General features: G+C 48.4%; 1 pseudogene; it reads left to right on the top strand.

The window, feature by feature from the left end:
• The first annotated feature begins 1,177 nt into the window (after positions 1 to 1,177).
• On the top strand, positions 1,178 to 7,191 carry LOC127346878 (E3 ubiquitin protein ligase DRIP2-like; annotated as a pseudogene).
• The last annotated feature ends 15,880 nt before the right edge of the window (positions 7,192 to 23,071 follow it).

The following is a 23,071-nucleotide window of genomic DNA, read 5'->3' on the forward strand; positions in this document are numbered from 1 at the left end:
ACACAATATGCGAGTACAGTTACGTATACCAGACGATTATAAGTGCGTACAACACACGAATACATTGGCGCACAGGAGGGAGTACAGTTGTGCAGACAAGCGAGTACAGTCGCATACACGAGCAGGTACATTCACGCACAACACACGAGTACAGTTGAACACGCAGGCGAGTACAAGTACAGTCACACACACGAGCAGGTACAGTCACGCACAACACACGAGTACAGATGAACACACGAGCGAGTACAAGTACAGTCACGCACACGAGAAGGTACAAACGCGCATACGAGCTGGTACAGTCGTGAACACGAGCAAGTACATGTACAGAAGTACAGTGGCAGACACGAGCAGGTACAGTCGCGTGTAAGTACAGGTACAATCCCACACACGGGCGAGTACAGTTAGCGAGTAAAGGGAAAAATTGCACCAAATACACTAAAAACAGAAGTACTTATCAGTTGAAACACGAGTACAATTAGCTACACATCACAGGTACAATCATAATATTATTGGAAGTACGAAAAAAAAGTATCTCCAAACCTATCAACATGGGATCTAGTTTTGAAGATCTCGACAGGATGATCTCAAAAGTGAAAACGGTTCACAATTTGAACTTACGGTTCCCAAGATATTTCATTTTAAAAAAACGAATCTAGAAGAAAAAAGGGAAAAACTGACACAACCCAGTCTTCTCTCTCCTCCCCCATCCCCACATTCGAGCAGGGAGACCACTTCCCAGGGATTTTTTGGCACCACAACGCGCCACTTGTCGCGTGCGGAGCGAGTTGCCTTCCCTTCGCGAAGGTCGGCCTTTTTTTAACGATTTCGGAGATATCCACTAGAGAGAAGAGGCCTAGAGCATCTTCACTGGGCCAACCCATATGGCATCCGTCTGTCGCATGTGTTACTTTTTGGCCCATATGGGGCCCTCGGCATAGCCCCAAACAATCGGAAAATTAAATAATATATTATATTTTTTTCGCAATGGGGATCCCCGGCCTCTGCATCGAAAGATGCACACAGCCTAGTTTTTATTAAAACAATCTGAGTACCAATTCATTACAATTTATGGATCTCATAAGGTCGATACAAAATCAACCATTGCGTATGATATTTTTAACTAGTCGTACTAATGTCTATCCATGTAGTATATGTCTTCAAACTTGTGCGAGCGGCGATGGTTGTGCGAGCGGGAATCATTGGCCGCAGCGGGTGCAGCCTTGGCCATGTTCGCCACGGCGTGCACGGTAGGTCTGCTCCTCTTCTCTCACTCGGACCGGGCGTAGCCCACCGGCGCCGGAGGATTGGGTTTGAGGGAGGCGCGTATGGCGGCACGCTGGCCGCGATACTCCTCTGGATCGTCGGCGTGTATGTAATGTTGCACAACCATGGAGTACGCCGGAGGCACCTGCCATTCCGGCTACGGCCGCACGAGCCGAAGATGCCCGCGTGGGGGCGAGTGTTCCCGGATGGCAGTTTCCACCGCGACTGCTGCCACCATTCTTCGGTTGGAAGTGCGGGTATCGAAGTCGGGGGTAATCACCCGCCATGATGTGGTCCATCGCGCTCTCGAGGGTCTGGCCACCCCACCATAGCCGCCGACCAGCCTCGTTGTTGTTAACAGGCGGCAGCCCATTCCCCTCGTACGTACCTAGCGAGCTCACTCTCCCGCCGGTTGGTGAAGAAGGCGTCCGAAGTCACGTTGTTGTCGGGATCCCAGTAAGGATCCATCCGATGCTCGGGTGTGAGCTCGACGTAGTAGTGGAGGCTGATGGTTGCACGCCGAGCCGCGCCTTGTGGGTCGGGAGATACCGGCACGCTTTCGGTGCTCAGCCTCCATCCGGGGGGCACTAGTAGCCCCGCGGGCAGGGGTAGTTGGAGGCGTGTAGCACCTCCGCCTCTGCCTCCTCGTAGGTTAGAGCTAGAACGGTAGAGAGCAAAGGAGAGTTTAGATGTACATCACGAATGGCGGCTGTTCCTATATCATATAGCGAGAAAAGGAAGCGGTGAAAAAGGACGGAAGGAAAAGCCGGGAACACGATGGTGGCGCGCATTTTCGCCGCCGCGTGGCCGTCGATGGGACGCGGCATTTTCACTACTAGGGCTTGCCCGCCCCGTTTTCCAGTCCGTCTAGCGCCTCCGCTAGCCCCCTGTGGGTTCGGTCCGGCTAGGGGGTGCCGGCTAATCGGACCATGCCGGCGCCAACATGATATTTTACAACATGAAAGAACTCCCACCTTTCAGTATAGCGTGGCAACCAAGGCTTCACATTCTTGAATAAAATTTGTTACGCGCTCAATTATTTTCGAGGACTTTTTTCAAGAAAAATGCACTTTCAATCTTGATGCAATCACACATCTACTCTATTGCATTACCGACATTTGCTAATTGCGTCCAATGAAGTTTTGATGTGTCAAGCGCATAAAATTCAGTTCTATCAAGTCTCAAACTAGCATGCTTGTTTCTAGAGTTCCTCTTGTCACCATCATTTTGTACGCAGTTTGTCGGGAGTTTATTATGATGAAAGTAGATGATGAAGAGATAGACTCCTGCCCAGTATGAAATGTTTATCTTGGTATTGCTCCTGAAGAGAAACTCAGGTAAGTTATGGTTAATATCAAGGTTTATCTGTATAACATTGTTTTTTCAACTCGTCAATTCCCTTTTCTTCAAAATGCTACATTTTAAATGCATTTCAGTAGATCATCGCGCTTACACACAACATTTATTCACAGTTGCATTTTATTTGTTAAGGACATTTATCTATATGCATTTGAATTGCAGAAAAATGTACTAAACATTTTTTTGTTAAGGACATTTATCTATATGCATTTGAATTGAAAATAGTTTCTTGTGGTTACTAGTTGAGAATATACCAGCTTATCACTAAACTCCTATAAATTCTACTGTATATATATCTAAGTTTTAACAGCCATGAGGGCCCCTCGTGCTAACTAACTGCCTGCTATATTGTTATCTTTTCTAATAGCATTGGCTAAAATACGCACGCTTACTTTTCTTGTAAATCAAAAGTTTAGTGTTCCAGACCGTGGTTGCGCCCTGGGCTACCGTCGGCACAGCATGGACGGCGCTGTGACAGCCTAACGGCTGGACCCGCCTGTCAGTTCGTGTGCCGACGGTTGCGGCTGTGCCGACGGTGGCCTTCGGGCTCCACCTAGCTGTGCCGACGGCCTCATCTGCGCCAAGGGTGACCGTCGGTCTGCCGTGCATTGTGCCGACGGCCGTGCTGTGCCGACGGTGAGCTCCGTCGCCGGTAGCTGGAGGGCTCTGTGCCGACGGCCCCGACATTTGGCCGTCGGCACATCGGCTGGCCGTCGGCACACGCCGTCTCTCCCGTAGTGTTGCGATCTCGACTCAAGTACTCAACTGTATGGTTCTACCAGACATGATTAATCTTTTCATCTTTGAAGGCCTGATAAAAATCTTCAGAGTGCCAGGAATAAGGTATTTCCACTTAAGCTTCTGCTTCTAAGGATCCATCTATTACATCGCCAGCAAAGAGAAAAGAGAGGTCCCTTTCTTCCTTGGTAGTTGAAACCCCGAAGATAGCAACACAGATTACTCTAACAGGACAGAGGACCAAAGCTGCAAGAAGGAGAACCACTTTTTTTTTGAAAAGGGGAAAAAGCCCCAGCCTCTGCATCGTGGTGATGCACACGACCTTTATTAATAGTTGCAACAGTCTTACAAGATTAAGCGTAACACAATTCAGGTATCACTCATGATCAATACATAAATCGAACATGAGAACATCGAAACTAGCAAACTAAGCATCCTGTAGTCGACTAGTGTGACACCAACCAGTCTGGGACAAGATAGCCTGAGCGACCGTCTGTAGATGGTTGCATCCAGTATCCATAAACGCCCGCTGGTCTTGAGGTAGCAGTAATGCCCACATTTGCACCCAGTGGACCATCATATGGATAACCTGCATAATGTTGAAAGTAGTTGAATTGTTAAACACGATATTATTGCGACACCTCCATATTGACCAGCATAGAGCGGACACACCAATGCGTATTTGATCCTTTGCTTTTTTGTCTACACCATTTAACCAATTACCAAACATATTAGTAATGTTAGATGGAGGTGGGAGGTCAAAAGCAAAAAACACCATCCGCCAAACTAACTTTGCAAACGGGCATGATATGAATAAGTGTTCAATAGATTCTTGAGCCCCACAAAAACAACACTTCGTGCATCCCTTCCATTTCCTTTTCGCAAGATTATCTTTAGTTAGCAACACCTTATTATTAAGAAACCACATAAATATTTTTATCTTTAGGGGGATTTTAAGATTCCATAAATATTTCCGCAAGAAAGGAGTATGATCATTCATCAAGTCTTCATACATAGATTTGACAGTGAAAAGTCCTGTGGTTGTTAGGTTCCAAACAAAGCTATCCGTTTGATCTTGAAGAGTAACATTCATGAGGTGTCGACATAAGTTCAACCAATCCATCCATTTATTCCAATGCAAACTCCTTCGAAATTGGATATTCAGAGGTACATGGGTTAACACATCGGCAACCAAGACATTTCTATGATGCGCTATATGATATAGAGATGGATATTGTTGTGCCAACGGTTTATCCCCCAACCAAACATCCTCCCAAAATCTAACCGTTGTACCATCACCTACCTTAAAGTGTCCACGTGCAAAGAAATCATCTTTCACTTGCATTAGCCCCTTCCAGAAAGGAGAATCTGATGGTTTAACTTGAACTTGAGAGAGAGTTTTTTGGGATAGATATTTATTATGTAATAGCTCCTGCCAAACTCCTTCTTCATTCAACAATTTAAATAGCCATTTACTTAGAAGGCATTTATTTTTTAATTCCAGTACCTCAATACCAAGGCCACCTTGATCTTTTGGTCTACATATAATATTCCATTTTGTTAATCTATATTTTCGTTTTTCCTCATCCCCTTGCCAAAAAAATATAGATCGATAAAAATCAAGTCTCTTTAAAACCCCTTTCAGAATTTGAAGGAAAGACAATCATTAATAATGGAACCATGAAATTATTAAATAATTGTGAAGACCGCGATCAGAAGACTGAGAAAACCTCGGCACCACAGTCTACCAAGACGACAACATCTGCAAATAAAACACAGGTACTATTAAAGAACTATCAGATATGTGCTCAACAGCACACAATTTCGTGCACAAGTGCGATGCCCATTATCTTGTAACATTTGTTTATTCTAACTACACATTCCATCCCAAACAGATTAATGCAGATATAGTAGCCTCAAACCAGCCATCTTCTGAAGATGGAGTGAATCGCGAGACTGTTGACCATGAAGAGCTTCTGAAACCCTTGAACAGTTTGGTCGCGCCATGCGGGAAAAGATCACTTAGATTAAGTCTTAAAAGACGTAACGCTACCGCCAAGGAGGACAGAACTAAGAGCGCAAATGGTAAACTCTCCACACAATAAGACAAACTGGCTATTGCTGGATTAAATCTGAGTGAGCATTCCAATAATACGACCAGGGGGGAGGGGGGGGGGGGGGGTTGTCACTAGTCTCTTCACCCAACTAGTAAGATTGCAGTTATATTCTATATTTATACTGATTCTCATGCACAAAAGGTTTTGCTTCCTCACATAAAAATTAAACTGTTTTCCAGGTTACAACATAAACTCATGCACATGAGAAGTTCAGAGTCTTATCTTTCAGGATGAAAATCCAAGGTCTGGCCTTTATTGGTTGTGCCTGACAATGTTTTTGTTGAAGGCATTGTTTTGAGAGAGATGACTTTCTTCAGGGTAAAAACCTAAGATCTATGATCGGGCGACGACAACGTTTGTGCACTGTTTCCTTCTTGAAGGCGTCGCTTATGGAGAAGCTGATCTTTTGGTGTTATCTTGGTGGTGTCAGTGTTGTTGTTTCAAGTTATGAATCTCTGTAGCGGGACCTTTTTTTGTATTTCTTTTTTCTTGTTTGGCTGTGTGCATCCTTTATGCCATTAGAGTATGATGTTGTTGCAGAGGCCGGGTGTAATTGGTATCTCCATGATATTAATATATGCTCTTTATCGAAAAAAAAGATAAACTGCTGCCTCAGGTGCCAAATATGTACTGAGAATTAAGTGAGTTTCACTTTAATTTTGCAGTTTATTTGACTTCTAGAATATTTGAGACTTCTCAGACTTGACAATCTTTTATTTGTAGCATATTTTTATGGAAATACTTACCCAGCTTTAGATGACTCAGTGTGTCTGTTATGTTTTCTACTAGTAGCAACTGTGCTCTGGTATAAGTAGCATGTTTTTTTTGAAACAAAAATATATTAAGAGGAAGTACCTTGAAAAACAGCCCTCTTGGGAATTTTATAAGATGTTTCATTTGAAATTCCTGCCCCGTTTGTGTCTTTCCTGCGAGCAATTCAGTTTTCCCTTGATCTACTAACATGTAACTAGATTGCAAGAATCTAATATATTCTGTTCAATGTGATTTTTTTGCTTGTTCCAGGGATAGGTATGCAGATCTGCTCGATCCTGAGTTACATTACAAAGAAACTTTACCTAGCAAGTGATGATAAGGTGAGCCTTTTATATGTCCCTGCCGATTTCCTGTAAAGAAACTACCAGGCTGCATTTGTAGATCTTTTATGGCGCCTTACGATTTATGTGCACCAGTTTTAAGCTTTTTATATGTCTTTGTACTTTCATTTTGATTGATGTCACTCCACAAAACCCATCGAAAGTCTTTGGCCTTTGTCGAGGTGCTTGCTTCGATGTATAGGTCATCAACCAATGCGATTACAATTACCTGTTAGACCGCAATTTCCTGGCTTTGTAGACTATTTTCGGATGGTGACATATGATCTATTTCCATAATTTTTTGCTAAGCATCCAAAAAGTGCATCACTATTTCAGCTCACTGATTCATCATGTCCTATCTTCCTATATGCATATATTCACAATTCTGAATCTACTCTTTCATCTAATCCATATGTACCTATATGCTTGTTCAGTTGGAGATCCTATGCAACGAGTGGTGGCCAATCTGCCCTTCGACGACGCTGGGTTGCCTACTTGAACAGTGTCTAAGCAGCAAGCCGAAGCACAAGGTCCGGGCTACGGTGGGCAGCCCGGCTAAGGAGTTCGTGATGGAGTTGAGCTACCGCCGGCGCCCGGCACCCTATCTCTCTGTTGCATGATGAAGACGAAGTCCAAGACAACCTCCCTCCCATGCTACTGCAGCACCTAGGCTGCAGGGGATAACTAGGAGAAACATTTTCCTGCCAGCTACAACAATAGTCAGTTAGTCAGTCAGCCTCAATATTTGCTTTACCATTTTTTGGGCCAAATGGGCCGTGTAATGAGCGGGCAAAAGATTAAACCATCTGAAGATTTTACCTTATCTCCCCCAATATGCACATCACATTTTGGACGAGAATTTTATCTTGATAAAATGAATATTCTTAAATTGTTCCCGTGTTCTTGTGCTATCTAGACAAAATGAATATTCTTAAATTGTTCCTGTGTGTTCTTGTGCCTGCATATGTACATAGTTTTATTTCTTTTCCGCCTTCGATGCTACTGCGGCACCTAGGCTGCAAGAGGATAACCGAAGAGAAAAGTTCAGTGCTGTCAGTTAGTCAATCACCCTAGCAATATTTGCATTAGCATTTTTGGGCCGAATGGGCCGTGTGTAGAGCAGACGAAAATAAAAGGTTAGGCATAGCATTAGATAGCTGTTAGAAGCATCTGAAGATGGTACTAAAAAAAGCATCTGAAGATTTTACCTTATATCCCGGAATATGTACTTCACATTTCAGACCTGACAAAACGATTTTTCTTAAATTGTTCCTGTGAGTTCTTGTGTTGCGTACGTACGTAGTTCTATTTCTTTCATCGCATACTGGTATAGCTAAGTAGAGTGATTTTTTGGGAGAAAAACGCTTCGTCCCTAGTCGCTCCCCACGGGCGACGCAGGGCGACGCCACCCACCTCCACCTCCCCCGACCTCCCATGCACCTCTCCTCCGGAGTTGGCAGAAGTTGCTGGGCAAAGCCCTGGCGGTGCCGGCAGCAACGACCCTCCCTTACCTTGCTTTAGGTCAGACCACACGCAAGAAGAGCTAAGGGAGTTATTGAGGGCACCCGACGAAGAAGACGATGCCATCGTAGATCGGGTGTAGGGTTGTTATCGAACGTGGGTGTAGTTTCTAGGGTTTTGAGTTGCGGCGGCCAAGAGGAGCTTGGCGGTGGCGGTTTTGGCGACCGCGGAGGCGATGATCATGGGGATCACAACGACGACGGTTGTTTGTAGGGTTTTTGTTTATCGCTATTGCGGCGGTGATCTAGGAGATCACGACGGCGGAGTTTGTTTGTAGGGTATTGGGCTATGCGGCGGCGGTGACATCGGAGATACAGCAGCGGTGGCAGTAGCGGCGCCGGAAAATATTAGTTTAGGGCTAGACGTCGATGGAAGAGGCAAGCTCTGATACCATATCAACGTATGTTGGTTGTGGCGGAAACGGTAACCTCGTTGGAGGTCTCGGGTGCATGTTATATAGGTGAAAAAACTTATATGAGTCAAGGTGGAGTACTACTTTATACCGGGTCATATACGAAATTACATGGCTTAACATGTGTCACGTTGTCATGTAAGAGCACCCACAACGTGATGCTTAAAAGAGGGCGTCGTAATTCTCATCATAGTCTATTATCAGTTGTCTGGAACTAATTAATCAAGGGCCCTTCAGCCGTCGGTACAATCTCTCTTGGCACAGTCCATTTGGCTGCAGGCATAGCCACTGCCGTCAGCACAGCCCTCAGGTGGGCCCGCTAGAGGCTTAACAACTGTTAGCCTAGGAAGGTCATCAGCACATGTGCATCTTTTTCAAAAAACAACATTTAAAAAAATTCGACGAATTTTTTTGAATTGTTTGACAATTTAATCCGTAAGCATACTTAATATTATATCACATTACTTAATAGTAGTCAAACTTCCCACTCGGTTACCTTTCATCAAACTGCTTTTGTTGTGAGTATACTTTATGGGTATATCAACGACGGGGTCTAGATCCGGCAAGACCGGGTGGCCCACAGATGGTGATGGTGGCATATGGCCCATCGGGCGGCCCAATTGCTGTTGATAGAAGATGGATGAAGTCCAGCCTAGGAACAGGAGCCGGATCTCAACCGACCTATGCAGGAGTCGGATCCGTGAAGGCCCATGAAGTATTCGTATCCACTACGGCGAGTAAGGAAAGGTGGATCCTTAACGTGCACGGCAATGTAATATTCCGTAGTTAGACATCTTGTATTCCGTCTAGGACTCTCCGTGTAAACCCTAGATCCGAGCGCCGGATCTTGGGAGCCCTAGAGACACAACCACAACTCATTGTAACAACGTGAAAACGCCCAGATAATTCCAGACAAGTAGCAGTAGGCCTTGTCCTCGAGCAGGTGTTCCGAAGCTGGGTAAATTGCGTACCATCGTCCCAAGGACTCTCCGCCCTATGACCCCTACTTCTTCTTCCCTCCATGAGGATCCCTCCTCTAGAGTACCATCGAATAGGCAACGACAGCTCTCATCCCATCACTTGTAACTTTTTCGTTTCTTCCGGATGAGCTTCCGGCAGAGGAGTTATTCCTTTGTTGACAATACTATCCTATCAATCCTATTGACCCTTGGGCCATGGCATTACACTTCTTTATTATTTGAATTCCAAATAATTATTTGATAAAAGAACAATAAATACATTATTGACTTTTAATAATAAATCTTGAAACAATAAAATAAATTTTTATTTTTATATTTTCATCAAAATCTAAAACCTGAAAAAACCTCCTATTTCCTTTTTGATTTTGAGGAATCTAAAAAATGGTAAATGGCCGTAGGCGGTTAAAATCAGATGTAACTTTTTTGTACATATATTTTCATATAAAAAAACATTTTCATTGGAGGTCATATGCAACTAAAAAAACACTTTTACCAAATCATGACGCCATTTTGGATAATATATCGAAATTTATGTTTGTTAATTTTCCTAACAACCCTAAACACATAATACATGGTCGCCTCAAAGGATTTTTTTTTTGAAATTTTTAACATTTTCTTATATTTTTTAAAAAATTTAAAAGGCGATTCGAGGGGGTCGTGGAGCAAAAAGGGGAAAAAATGTGCCAATGGCTATTTGCTCGCCTTCACGGCGGAAACATCCGGTGCCACGCATCCCTAGCTATGTCGATGGCTAACATGTACCAATGGTGGCCGTTAGTACAGGACTCCTATGCTGATGTCAATCCTATACAGAAGGCCGTTCTGGATGGCAGGAATGGGTCTTGTGCCGATAGCCCCTAGAAAAAGCCGCCGGCACTGGATATGGCCATCGGGCCTTTGTGTGTTTCCTGTAGTGACTCGTATTTTCGCTTCCTGCGGATGAATCGGAGACATGTTCGAGCGTAAAATTAATGTATGAAACAAGAACTAGCGTTGCAAAGGTTGGCACTTGGCCTCTTATTTTAAAGTTGGGGACACACAACAAGCGGAGCGAGCGAGGTAGGGTGGGTAGTAACTAGTAAGGTCATGCATGGCGCGTCCTTTTTCATCGATTCAACTTACTGAGGGGTAATCACCTGGGGCGGATCTAGCATTCTTCGAGTCCGGGCAGCCGCCCAAGTTTGCCAGCGGCACACATGCTTGTGATGTGTGAGTTTTTTTTAGTAATTTTCCCATATTGACATATTGAGCACGTTTGTGTCAAGGATTCGAGAAGTTTCTGGATCTGTCACTGGTGATCATGTGTTCACGTCGTTAGCTGGCATGTGACTGCATTTCTTGGCTCCGATGTTAGGGGTTTTGGAACTTGTAAAACCGATAGGATAGAAAACTTGAGTTATGCGCATGTTTATCAGAAGAAAACAAAAGTTAGAAACAACATAGTGTTAGACAGCCGTATTGGAGAATCCAGGAAAAAAAGATATTGGAAACAAAATAGAAAAACTGTTCTGACTACAAATTATACATAGAGATCGGCAGTGTATACATACTTCGAAAAGTACCCCTGAGGCCCTGGGCTAGAAATTCTCGCATCAAGCCGAAACGATCCGGCGTCTCGTTGTCAGTAACATAGGTATGAAGTATGTATGTCTCCGTGTTTCAAACCGTTGGTACCTCTTGGCAAAGTGGGCCCCGACGTTTCTCTCACGGCAGTCTACCCAGATTCAGATTGTGTTTCTTTCCTTTTAATTCCAGTGAGGTGGCATCGACTATATATACGAGGTACTGTACGCAATTACTACGTAATAGAGTCCATTTAATTTTGCCAGGGAGAAATATTATCTGTCCTGCCAACGACAAAATAAATTACTATCCCGAATATTGTTTTTGGCAAGAAGTTAATTGCTACATCGATTAGTCTCGACAGGATTTTTTTTTTTGCGAACTAGTCTCGACAAGATGTTAGGTGGCAGTTTTTCATCTCAAAGAATACATGCGACCTTTGTTCATTCGAAATGGGGTGTCGTGGCTAAGTTACATAATTTTCTTTTCAAGGGTCAAATCATCTAACAAAATTGGAGTACCTTTTTAGGATGTATTCTTCCAAACAATCAAATTGAAATATTGTTGTAGTGCATTCTCTCAAAGAAAAAACTTCCTCCTTTCTATACTATAAACCATAGAAAAATAAAAAATTACACAGTTTTGTTCTCATTTTGCGCTTGTTTATTCTCTCCTCCACTTGCCTATCATGGTTTAATTGTGACACCAACATTTTAATCACAGAGAGCATGAACGCACGTAACCAAATCTCGCATGAAGTAGAGCGCGGAAGGGCTAAGGTGTGGGCTCGCAACAAGCAAACCGACTTAGCACGGCTTTCTCTTCCTGTTATCGATCCTTGCATTTATTGCAATGCCGACTTTTAAATCAGGTCTAACGCATGTAACTAAAACTTGAGTGCACTTGAGCGCGGGAAAGGCTAAAGCGGTGGCACACAACAAGCCAAGCCGTGTAGCGTGGGCAGCAAGGTTATGCATGGCGCGCGCTTTTTCATTGGTTCGACTTAACGAGGGGTGATCACGTCGTGCGCCGACATGGGATTGCATTCCTTGGCGCCAACATTAGATATTTGTATACCCGACTTGAGGGAGTATAGAGTTACAAGTTACAACACGAGAGTTATCTGCCGTCTATCAGAAAAAAAAAGTTAGGAACTACAAGGAAAATTGAGAAACAATAGAGGAAAACTGTTCTGAATACGTAGGTCGGGCAGCGTATACATACACCAGAGAGTGTACACGTACTTCAAAAAAATACCCCGGAGGTAGAAATTCTCGGGGGCGCCGGTCCTAGGCTACGCGCACCCACACGCAACCGCCACCTCCCGCCTCTATTCATACTTGATACTCTTCGGTCCCCCCCAACCCCAAGCCTCACCGGAGCTCCGCCGCCGCCACTACAGCCTCCGCCTTCGCCCGCCCCCTTTCAATGCCCTTCAGGCCATCTCCTTGCCTAGCGTATACGTGATTGTCCCCTACCCCCAAGCCTGACTAGGAGGAGGCCGACGAGGATCGGCCAAGAGAAGGAGGCCGGTGGTGGTTGCCGGCGGCGGGGAGAGATGGGAACCGGGAAGGGGGAGGTCCGCCGGCCACGGGGTGCGCTCGCCGACCGCTTGACGTGCCCGCTCTGCCAGGACCTCTTTCGGGAGGCCTCCGCCTTCGTCCAGTGCCTCCATACATGTAAGTTCAGTTCTTCCATTATCTCTACCCCGCCGCCTCTCCAGTTTCCTTTCTGTCGCCTCACCACGCGCTGCCGTCAGAAGTTCTTTATGCATCGCGTCAGGTCGCGTTGGCGTCCTTGGTTTTGGTGTCGGACGAGCCCCGCCGCCGTTCTCGCGTTAGTTTCTCGCCTTCTAGTCGTCGCGTGCCCTGAGAGCCTGGCCATGGTTGCCAGCTCGCGCCGCATTAGTCCTCGCGTTTACATTCCCGTGGCCGGCTTTCTCCCCGGGCTCACCGTGCGCAGCCGGGCGCGCGTCTCGTTGTTGGCGCCAGCGGCTGCGATCCCTGCCGTGTCGCTAGGAGCCTAGGACTCGGCTACACGAACGTACAGGTGCGGGATATGGTGATCCCCCTCCCCGGCGCTCAACACGAATTGCCCAGTGCCGGTGCCGGGACGCCGTACGGCGCGTCTGACCTCAACTACCCGGCCATCGTGCTCGCCGAACTGGGCGTCGCCGCCGCGACCGTGAAGTGGACAGTGGCGAACGTGAGCCTCCGGAGGGACGAGGTATACCATGCCACCATCGTCAGCCCCAAGGGCGCGCGCGTGGCGGTGTGGCCGCCGGCGCTGACGTTCTCTCCGCGTTCTGGCAGGGCCGGCTGCACCGAGTACTACGTGACCGTCACGCTGGCGAGGCTGGTATGACTTCGATGAGATCGTCTGGTCCGATGGCTACCACCGCCCGCGCCGTCATCAGGTCACCAACCTGCCTGACGCCGGCACTCAGTCCATGGATGACGACAGGGCTACTGATCATCGACAGTCTGCATGACATCAAGAAACCTTTGAATAGTGAGAGATTTCACCGGACACTGAAGATTAGTACTCCGTAGTTTTGATCGTGGGATCAGAAAGGTGTTGGGCTGTCCTCGGCGACACACGCCGAACCAGCCCTCCGGCAACCAACACCGCGGCCCTCTCTCTCGCTCTGAGGTTGGTGCCAATGCATCACGCCCTATAGCCTCGCCACGTCAGCTTTTACCCTCACTCTCACCCCACTCGCACCCTACTCTCACCCCACGGTGCCAGTGCACGGGCTATAGTGCCAGCTCTCACTTCTCTCTCCACATCAGCTTTTCTCTCTCCTCGACATCAGCATTTTTTTTGCAGATTACAGCATCTCTCGCCTCTCGTCCCGACCTGCCAATGCTGTTGCCCCCCTCTCGCCCCCAGCGCGGGCGGCAGCCGGGCGGTAGCGGGCGCTACCGCCGGGCGGTGGATCCACCGCCCCGCGCTGCTGTCTCGCCCGCCTCTCGCCCCTACGTGGGCGGTACCGCCGCCGCTCCAGCCCGCGTTGGCACCAGCCTAACAAGGTAGGAGAGACACACGTATTTTTCTCCGGCCAGCGCACGAACGCCGCCGTGTGCGCGCACAGACACCCTACTTTCTTTTTCAGCTAGCTCTTTCCAGTACTTACAAACACACATACATGAGGTTTTATAGCTAAGTAGGGGCTAACGCTAGGGAGTACGAACTCCACGTCCTCCACTCTGCCGCTGCGATCCGGCCGGCGCGCACGACGCGCGCGTATAACGCGGCTGCTCTAACAGCTCTAAGAGCATGTCTAGCAGGCCCCTTATAACCCGCCCACCCCGTAAAATTCCGGCGAGATACGGGGCAGCCGCGGTTTGGGCCGTCTAGCAGGCCCCGTATTCGGGACGGCCCGTTTCAGCGGAATACGGTGCCTAGGAAATCCGCCCCGCCGCCCCCTACTTATACCGGACGAACGTGCGAGTGAGGGGTCACTCGCAACCCTAGCTCCGCCCCCTACTTATACCGGACGAACGTGCGGAGGAAGCGGAGGCGATCCGCGTGCCGGCGAGGAGGAAGCGGAGGAGGCAGAAGAGGACGCGGCATACCTGCAGGCGGTGGCCGAATCCGAGGCGGAGGCCGCCGAGAAGGCGCGGGCGGAGGCAGAGGAGGAGGCGGCGGCCATCGCCGCCGTTGCGGCATTCCAGGCGAAGGAGGCTGCCGCCAGGGCGGAGGCAGAGGAGGAGGCTGCCGCCAGGGGGCCTTTCGTGCCATTCATCATCCTCGACGAGTAGCTAGGATCGCAGTGTAGATCGCTATGTATGTATGATCCAGCGTATGATCAATGAAGATAAACTATGGTTTAATTTTCCTGGGGTTTTAATTTTTTTAAATACAGGGCGAAATACGGGGTCTGCTAGACGGAATGGTTCAGCTAGACGCACTTTTAGGATACGGGGCCGGGGCAGAGAAATAAGGGACCTGTTAGACATGCTCTAAACAGCCTGGGTCAATCAGCTCTAAACGGCCCGTATTGCATGCTACGTACATGAACTACACGAGAAGAAACTCGCGCACACACGCGACAACCATAAATCGTGGTTTATATGCTAACAATCTCCCTCTAAACCGTGATCTCGTCGCGCCACGGCCTTGCTCCGAACAGACGCCGCAGCTTCCATCTTCTTCCTCAGCGACACACGCCACGCCCTGCACGCCCCGGCTCGCGCACACGATCACGCACTAACGTGATCGACACGGCCGCCCTGCGCTCCGCTGGGCGTGTTCTCCTCCGGTGATCCGCACGCCCTCGGCTCACGCACATGTCACGCCCTGATGCAAGCAACGTGGCCAAGCAACGCGGCCAGCCCGGCGCGCCCAGGACGCGGTCCTCTTCCTCGGCGACACACGCCGAGTTTCTTCCATGGCCGTCGCATGGCGCCGCTACGGCCTCCGTGGCCGCGCAGCTCCTCCACGCCTCCGCCATGCCGCGCCATCGCGGCCTCTGCGCCACCACGCAGGTCCGCCGCGCTCGCTGCGCTCGCCGCACATACGGCGTCCCCTCGTCGCCTCCGCATCCGCCGTGCTCGTCGCGGACTGACCGCGCGCCACGGCCGCGCCTCGGATCAACAAGGCTCTGATACCAATTGTTGTGGCTGGCCTCGGCAACACATGCCGAACCAGCCCTCCGGCGACCAACGCCGCGACCCTCTCTCTCTCGCTCTAACAAGGTAGGAGAGACACACGTATTTTTCTCCGGCCAGCGCACGAACGCCGACGTGGGTGCGCACAGACACCCTACTTTCTTTTTCAGCTGGCTCTCTTTCCAGTACTTACAAACACACACATACATGAGGTTTTATAGCTAAGTAGGGGCTAACGCTAGGGAGCACGAACTCCACGTCCTCCACTCTGCCGCTGCGATCCGGTCGGCGCGCACGACGCGCACATACGCTCTAACAGCTCTAAATTGCCTGGGTTAATCAGCTCTAAACGGCCCGTATTGAATGCTACATACAGGAACTACAGGAGAAGAAACTCGCCCACGCACGCGACAACCATAAATCGCGGTTTATTTGCTAACAAAAGGATCTTTTTTTTTACGAAAATCAGAAAGGTTCCTATTCTAGCTGCTGCCCACTTTGCTGCTATCTAAGGTCCATGGGAGCCGCTCCGCTGCAAGATGGACTGCAGATCGACTAGAGAGAAGAGGCCTTAGAGCATCTCCAGTAGAGCCCGAAAAAACGCAAACTGAAAAGCGCGAGTTTAGTTCACCAAAAACGCGAGTTCTGACGAAATTCGCGGTTGCGTAGAATAGAAGCCGTAAAATGGAACTGAAAACAGGAATTCGAATTGGCGCGAGTAATTTTAGGCGATGATCGTAGTTTATAGATGAAATAGATGCTCCGATTGAGCATCGATACTTACATAGTGCAGGGAATTGACATTACTACTCGTACACCGGCAACCTAACCTAGCTAATGAGCAAAATGCGGCCTACTTCAAGCTATGGCGCGCGCGGCGGTGCCGGTGCTGGCGTAGATCGTCGGCAGCGTGAAGTCTTCACGCGTCCTCCTTGTCAAGCTCGACTATTTCGAGCTTGACCTTGCGGACACGGGCCTCCCGGCGGGCCGCCTCGTACTCCCGTACCTGGCGGACGGCGTCGGCCTCCTCCCGACGGAAGCGCGCCCTCGCCTCCGCCTCGTTGATGGCGAAGGTCTGCGCCATCACCGCCTCCTCCTCGTCGCTGCCGTGGACGTAGTCCCCGGCGGAGAAGGTTTGCGAACGAGCGGGGACGAGGTCGTCCTCCTCGATGCTCGCCGCCACGGGAAGCCGCGGTGCATGGCTCGACTGCCTGGAGGAGGAGCCCTCGGCCTGGTTGCCGAAGCGGGCGAGCTTCCCTGGGGGCGTGAGCCGCTAGTTGGTCCACCGGCGAGCGCTCCTCTTGCGCGCGCCCTCGCTCCGCTTCCACTTCCGCCGGTCCGCCTCGGTGCGGAAGACGGGCGGACGCGGCGAAGAATCGCCGCCGCCCAATCCCGCGGCACGGCCCTCCGAACCTCCACGGGAGGCCATCGCGCGGCGGCGGGCGGAGGATCGGTGCCTGGCTAAGCGTGGATTTCTTGTCGGGGCGCGCTACTGGCGGCGGCGGAGGGAAAGGAGACGGCGGAGGGGAGTAGGGTTTGCGAATCGAACTCCCCTCCGCGATCCCTTTTAATAGGGGCCATGCGGGGAGTTTCACGGGCCGTGAACTCCGTATTCGGGCCGGCCCACGTTTTCGGTCACTGATCGGCGCACGTTTCGGCCCGAACCCGTAAATCCGCCGGAAAAGTTTGGTTCCGGTGGGATTTACGGGCTCTGTTAGAGATGCTCTTAGAGCATCTTAACTGAGCCAACCCATACAGTGTCTGTCCGTCGCATGTGTTTCTTTTTGGCCCATATGGGGCCCCGTTGGCGCGATCACGGAAATACTGCAGCCACATACAATAGAAAAAGTAAATATCATTTTATCGTGTATGATATTTTTAACTAGTCGTAATCATGTCTAGCCCTGTAGTATATGTCTTCAAAGTCGTCGTACTCGCCGCCGTCGTCATCGCTTGGCGCGCTCGGCTGGAACCAGTGTGGCGGTGGCGGTTGTGCGAGCGGGAATCGGTGGCCACAACGGCTGCAGCCTTGGCTGTGTTCGCCACAACGTGCACGGTAGGCCTGCTCCTTCTTCTCCCACTGTGACATCCTGGCCTAGGGCTTAATAGGATTGATAGAATACTCATACCAACAAGTTGCAACCTCTTTTCTGGAAGCTCATCTCCAAAGAACTCCAAGGTTAAGTGTGCTTTGGCCCAGAGCGATTTGAGGATGGTTGACGGACCGGGAAGTACTTCCCTGGTGCGCACGAGTGAGGACAAAGTGCGCAGGAAAGACATGTGTTGGTATGTGGGGTTAGTCTAGAGATCCTAAAGAGCTGCCAGGGGTGACATGCCCGGTCGAGGGGTGGCCGGGGTGTTACACCCACCCGGACCGGGCGTAGCCCACCGGCGTCGGAGGATTGGGTTCAAGGGAGGCAGGTATGGTGGCACACTGGCGAATATACTCCTCCGGATCGTCGGCGAGTATGTAATTTTGCGCGGCCATGGCGTACTCTGGAGGCACCTGCCACTCCGGCCGAGGCCGCATGAGCCGAACATGCCCGCGTGGGGGCGAGTGCTCCCGGATGGCAGTGCCACCGCGACCGCTGCCACCATTCTTCGGCTGGAAGTGGGGGTATCGAAGGCGGGGGTAATCACTCTCCAAGATGTGTTCCATCATGCTCTCGAGGATCCGGTCACCCCACCATAGCCGCCGACCGGCCTCGTTGTTGTTCAAAGGCGGCGGCCCATCCCCCTTGTTCCTGGCGAGCTCACTCTCCCGCCGGTTGGCGAAGAAGGCGTCCGAAGTCACATTGTTGGCGGGACCCCAATAAGGATCCATCCGCTGCTCGGGAGTGAGCTCGGCGTAGTTGTGGTGGGTGATGGTTGCACGCCGAGCCACGCCTTGTGGGTCGGGAGATATCGGCACGCCTTCGGCGCTCAGCCTCCATCGGGGGGCACTAGTTGCCCGGGCGGGAGGGGTAGTTGGAGGCGCATAGCACCTCCCTGTAGGTTAGAGCTGGAACGGTAGAAGACATGAGAGCAAACACGAGTTTAGATGTACATCACGAATGGCGGCTGTTCCTACATATAGCGAGAAAAGGCTAGAAGCGATGGAAAAGGCCAGAAGGAAAATGCGGAAACACGATGGTGGCGCACATTTTCGCCGCCGCGTGGGCGTCGACGGGACGCGGTGTTGACGCGCATTTTCACTGCCAGGGCATGTCCGCCTCGTTTTCCAGTCCATCCAACGCCTCCGCTAGCCTCCAGTGGGTTCGGTCCGTGTAACATCCCAAGTTTCAACTTAATAAAGAGAAGGGAATTTCAATTACTCAAATTTTACAACTAACAAAAACTTTTATTTGCATATAGTGTTATGCATAGTGTGCATGCATTCTTGTGTGCATTTGCCATGATGAGTGTTGGTGTGTTTATCAAATGTGCTTAAACCCTAGTACATGATCATAGAACCCCAAATAGAGAGAAATAAAAGAAATAGAAAAATACCAATTTCACTCACATACACATTTAGCCAAATATGCAAATCATTAATCAATGCCACCAAGGCTTGTGCCATTGCTTGGGAAACACTAATATATCAATAACAAACACATTTGCATCAAAGAAACACAAATCAAATCAAAGGAAATTGCAAATTCCATTCACATATGATAATGGTCAATTTGCACTTTTATAACATCATGCCCACTTTGAGCCCCTGTTTTGCAGATTCTTAAACTAAAACCTCTCACTTCTTTCCACCTCATCCAAGACCATACCAAGATGAACATTTTTGGTGTTGACCACCATGGTTGACTCTGCCTAGTTTGCCCAATATAATTGTGACAAGTGGCAACCTTGAGGCAAAGAGAAGATCATACCAAATTTGAAACTTTGCAAACCAGCACCATTTTTCAAACCACCATCACCATTCCACTCCAAACAATATTCAAATCAACTCCACTAAAAAGAATTGAAAATTTTGAATATTTTCTTCATGCAACCATTTCATCGAGCACATGGCCGACATCAATTTGCATTTTACACACGCTTTATTACACAATGAATTTTAGACTAAACCTCTTTTGCTTTGAGCTCATCATGGATCCTCTGCATCTCCTGCATCAAGCCAAGGACAATCCCTTGATGATTAAAGTCTGGAGAGAGCTAAACAAGCACCATGCCGTGCACCATGCCGGCCTCATGCCACTCATCACCTCTGATCCTCCTCTCTCACTTTAATCGTGTCCTGGAGAATCCCCTGGCACTGCTGATGATCTCCATGCACGTCCCTGGCTCGCGCGAGGCTGGCATTGGCCAGGCCATAGCACGCCCAGAGCCGCCCATGCACGCCAGCGTGCGCGCTCACCGCGTACTGGACGCGCCAGAGCGGCAGCTCGACCAGTCTCCTCCGTCCTCTCCTACACCTCTTCCTCTGCATCAAGCATCACCTCCACACCCTCTAGCTCATAGACACGCTCGAGTGCACGCGGATGCACCGTCACAGTCGTCCTCGTCAACTTTCGGCCGCCAGTACCATGGCAGAAAATGCATGCGCCCGAGCGATCCCGTCACGCTTTTGCCGTGCCAGCGAGATGTTGAGCATCGCCATGATGCTGGCCATCGCGTGCCGTCCTTGCCTCGCCCCTTCATGCACTGGAACGGCCGCGCCATGCTCGACCTTCACGGACCCCGGCCGCTCCCCTTCTCCGCTATAAATAGAGCTCCTCTGCTCCTTCATTCTTCACACTCATCGCTTCTCCTCCCATCCTTGCTTCTCCTCGACCAGTTAATTAGCCACCACCTCGCCGGAGCAGCACCAATTTGAAGCCGGGGCCCGCGAGTAACCGCAGGTCGCCGCCGTCGATTGGGGCCTCCTCAAGCGACGCCGCCGGTACCAGGAGACTCCCCGTCCTCGCCAACGTCGCGGCACCTCGCCATCGACCGCCGGAGCCCCGGTATGCTCTCCCATCCCCTAGCCTCACCGCCAGCACGTCGGGATCTCGTCGGAGACGACGACGATCCACGGCCGCACGATTCACCTCTAATCCAACGCCTCCTGTCCCTCCTACCGATTCGCCTGTTAAGTGGCGCTGACAGCATGGCCCCATTGTCAGGTAGCCCACTCGCGCGAGACGCGCAGATGGGCTGGCCCAACTCATTTTTCTCTGTTTGGCCCAAGTCGTTTTCCCGCACTGGCCCAACCATTTGAATTTGAATTAATTCAATTTAGCCAATTTCAACACTGGATACATTTTCAAATTTAAATAGAATAAAATCTACTGAACCAAATTTGACAAATTTTATATATCTAGAAATCTTAGTAAATTATCTACCCAACCACACTGGTCTCATCTTTAGATTCCTTGTAGAATTCAAATAGTAAAAATAACAAGGCTAAAGATGGCAATGGGTACCCATCACCCGTGTACCCGGCGGGTAAAAACCCAATAGGAGTACGGGTATGGGACAAAAAATTTCCCATGGGTATGTAAATGGGAAATTATTGTACCCATCGGGTAGAGAGGGTATGGGTATGGGATCGTAGAACCCATACCCGCTTACCCATCTACCCGTCCAATATGTTTTTTTTTTTTGCGGGTAAAAGTGGGTTTTATTACTCAATAGGGATTACAATCAGGTCGGATTCGAGGACCTGACGAAGACAATCAGGCCCTGAATCGTTCCATATCAAAGTTCTACCCTGTTGTCTCGCAAAAGATGCAAGACAATCACTAGCCCTACTAGTTGAATGCCCGTGCGTTGCTACGGTTTCTACTTTTGCCGACAACACATATAATTCATGTGGATATTCATGTGCATAAAAAAGATAACACATATTGTAAAAATATTAAGATTCCACATGTTTAAAGTGTATTTTATCCTCTAGTAAAATTGGTTTTTTGCCTTGATTGGTTCTCTCAAACTTCAAAGCAACATCTATATTAAGTCCTCCGAAGTATATGTTGTCATATAAGAGTTGTACCGATCAAGTCTGCATTATAATTACTCGCTCTGTCCCACCAAAATGTTTCATCTATTTGGATGTATCTATACACTATCTAGTAGATAAATACATCTAAATTTTAACAAAGTTGAGATCCTTTTGGTGGGATGGAGAAAATACATGGCTACCCTCGATTTTTCTTTACTCTGTTGTAAGCCTGCCTAAGTCCTTTTATAGTGCTAGCTAGCTAGCACTAAATAGTATGATCGATTCCTTGAGGTCGACATTTAGATGCTCTGTTATTTTCTTACTCTCATTCCTGTAGTATTTAAAATACATTAGGAAAGCTCTATCTTTCCCTTCCTTTCCACTACAACTAAAAGAGTAGAAACTCAATTCAGCTCTACGGAAGGAAAAGCATATCCACATAACTTCACTGGATCGCCTAGTAAGAAGCCCTTTTTTCTCAGATAAATGGGGAATTGTATAGCTCAAACATGATTAGTATGATGTAACGGGATACATAATCAGGTACATGTCCTAGCCCAAACCACATAGCAGTATTACTTGGTTAGCTAAAATACGTGGTGCAGCCCTATTCTGTATACGGTGCTTGATCTCCACCTCTATAAGATCATATTTACCATCTCCTCGATATAACAATCCATTCCCGGAGGCTGGACCGTCTCCTCCAGCTTCTTTAGTGTTGCCTTCTCTTCCTTGAGCTAATGTTTCCTTTCATGACACATTGTAATCATAACATGAGGATAGATGGTTGAAACAATGCAATGCATTTTTTGTGTGTAAAGTATATCTAAAATACAATTCACAAAATAATTAGTTTAAGTCTTACTCTTCAAAAGGAAAATTGGGCACTAAAATGATTGGGATGTCACGTGAAATGATTGAACATGTATTCTTCCGTGAAAATTTTGGGCATATAAATACATCTAATCACATTCTCAAAAAATATGTTACTCTCCTCCTATCCATATTACTTGCACAAAAGGAGTACGGTATATGATAAGCAAATATATTTAAATGAAATAATATAACGACTTGACAAAGTCATTTCTGTACAAGTTAAAGTTAACGTTTCTTTTCAATTTCCTCATAATCCCTTTGTTCAACTGTTATGATGTGCAAATACACGATAAAGTAAGACAATACAAGAATTGTATTTAAAAAATGACCAAGCAGTGAAACAAATTCTACGTTGTCAATCTGTAATGCCATCAAATAAACTGCAAGTTTATTGTCCTGTTGGGTTCACGACATCATATGCAACTTGCCTCAGGTGGTACATGGCAGAGTAGACGTAACCAAAATAGACATGTTCAAGTTTATTTCTTGAGCAGAAATTTCTTGGTGCCTTTCTAAGCGCTTTGGAGGAGTAGATCTTCACGTATTCGTAATTGTCCTATTTGGTTTCACCGACATCTTATGCAACTTGCCTCACTAAATGGCAGAGTAGTCAGAGTT

The sequence above is a fragment of the Lolium perenne genome, chromosome 4 (assembly GCF_019359855.2).
Source record: "Lolium perenne isolate Kyuss_39 chromosome 4, Kyuss_2.0, whole genome shotgun sequence".
In the NCBI taxonomy this organism is placed as follows: Eukaryota; Viridiplantae; Streptophyta; class Magnoliopsida; order Poales; family Poaceae; genus Lolium; species Lolium perenne.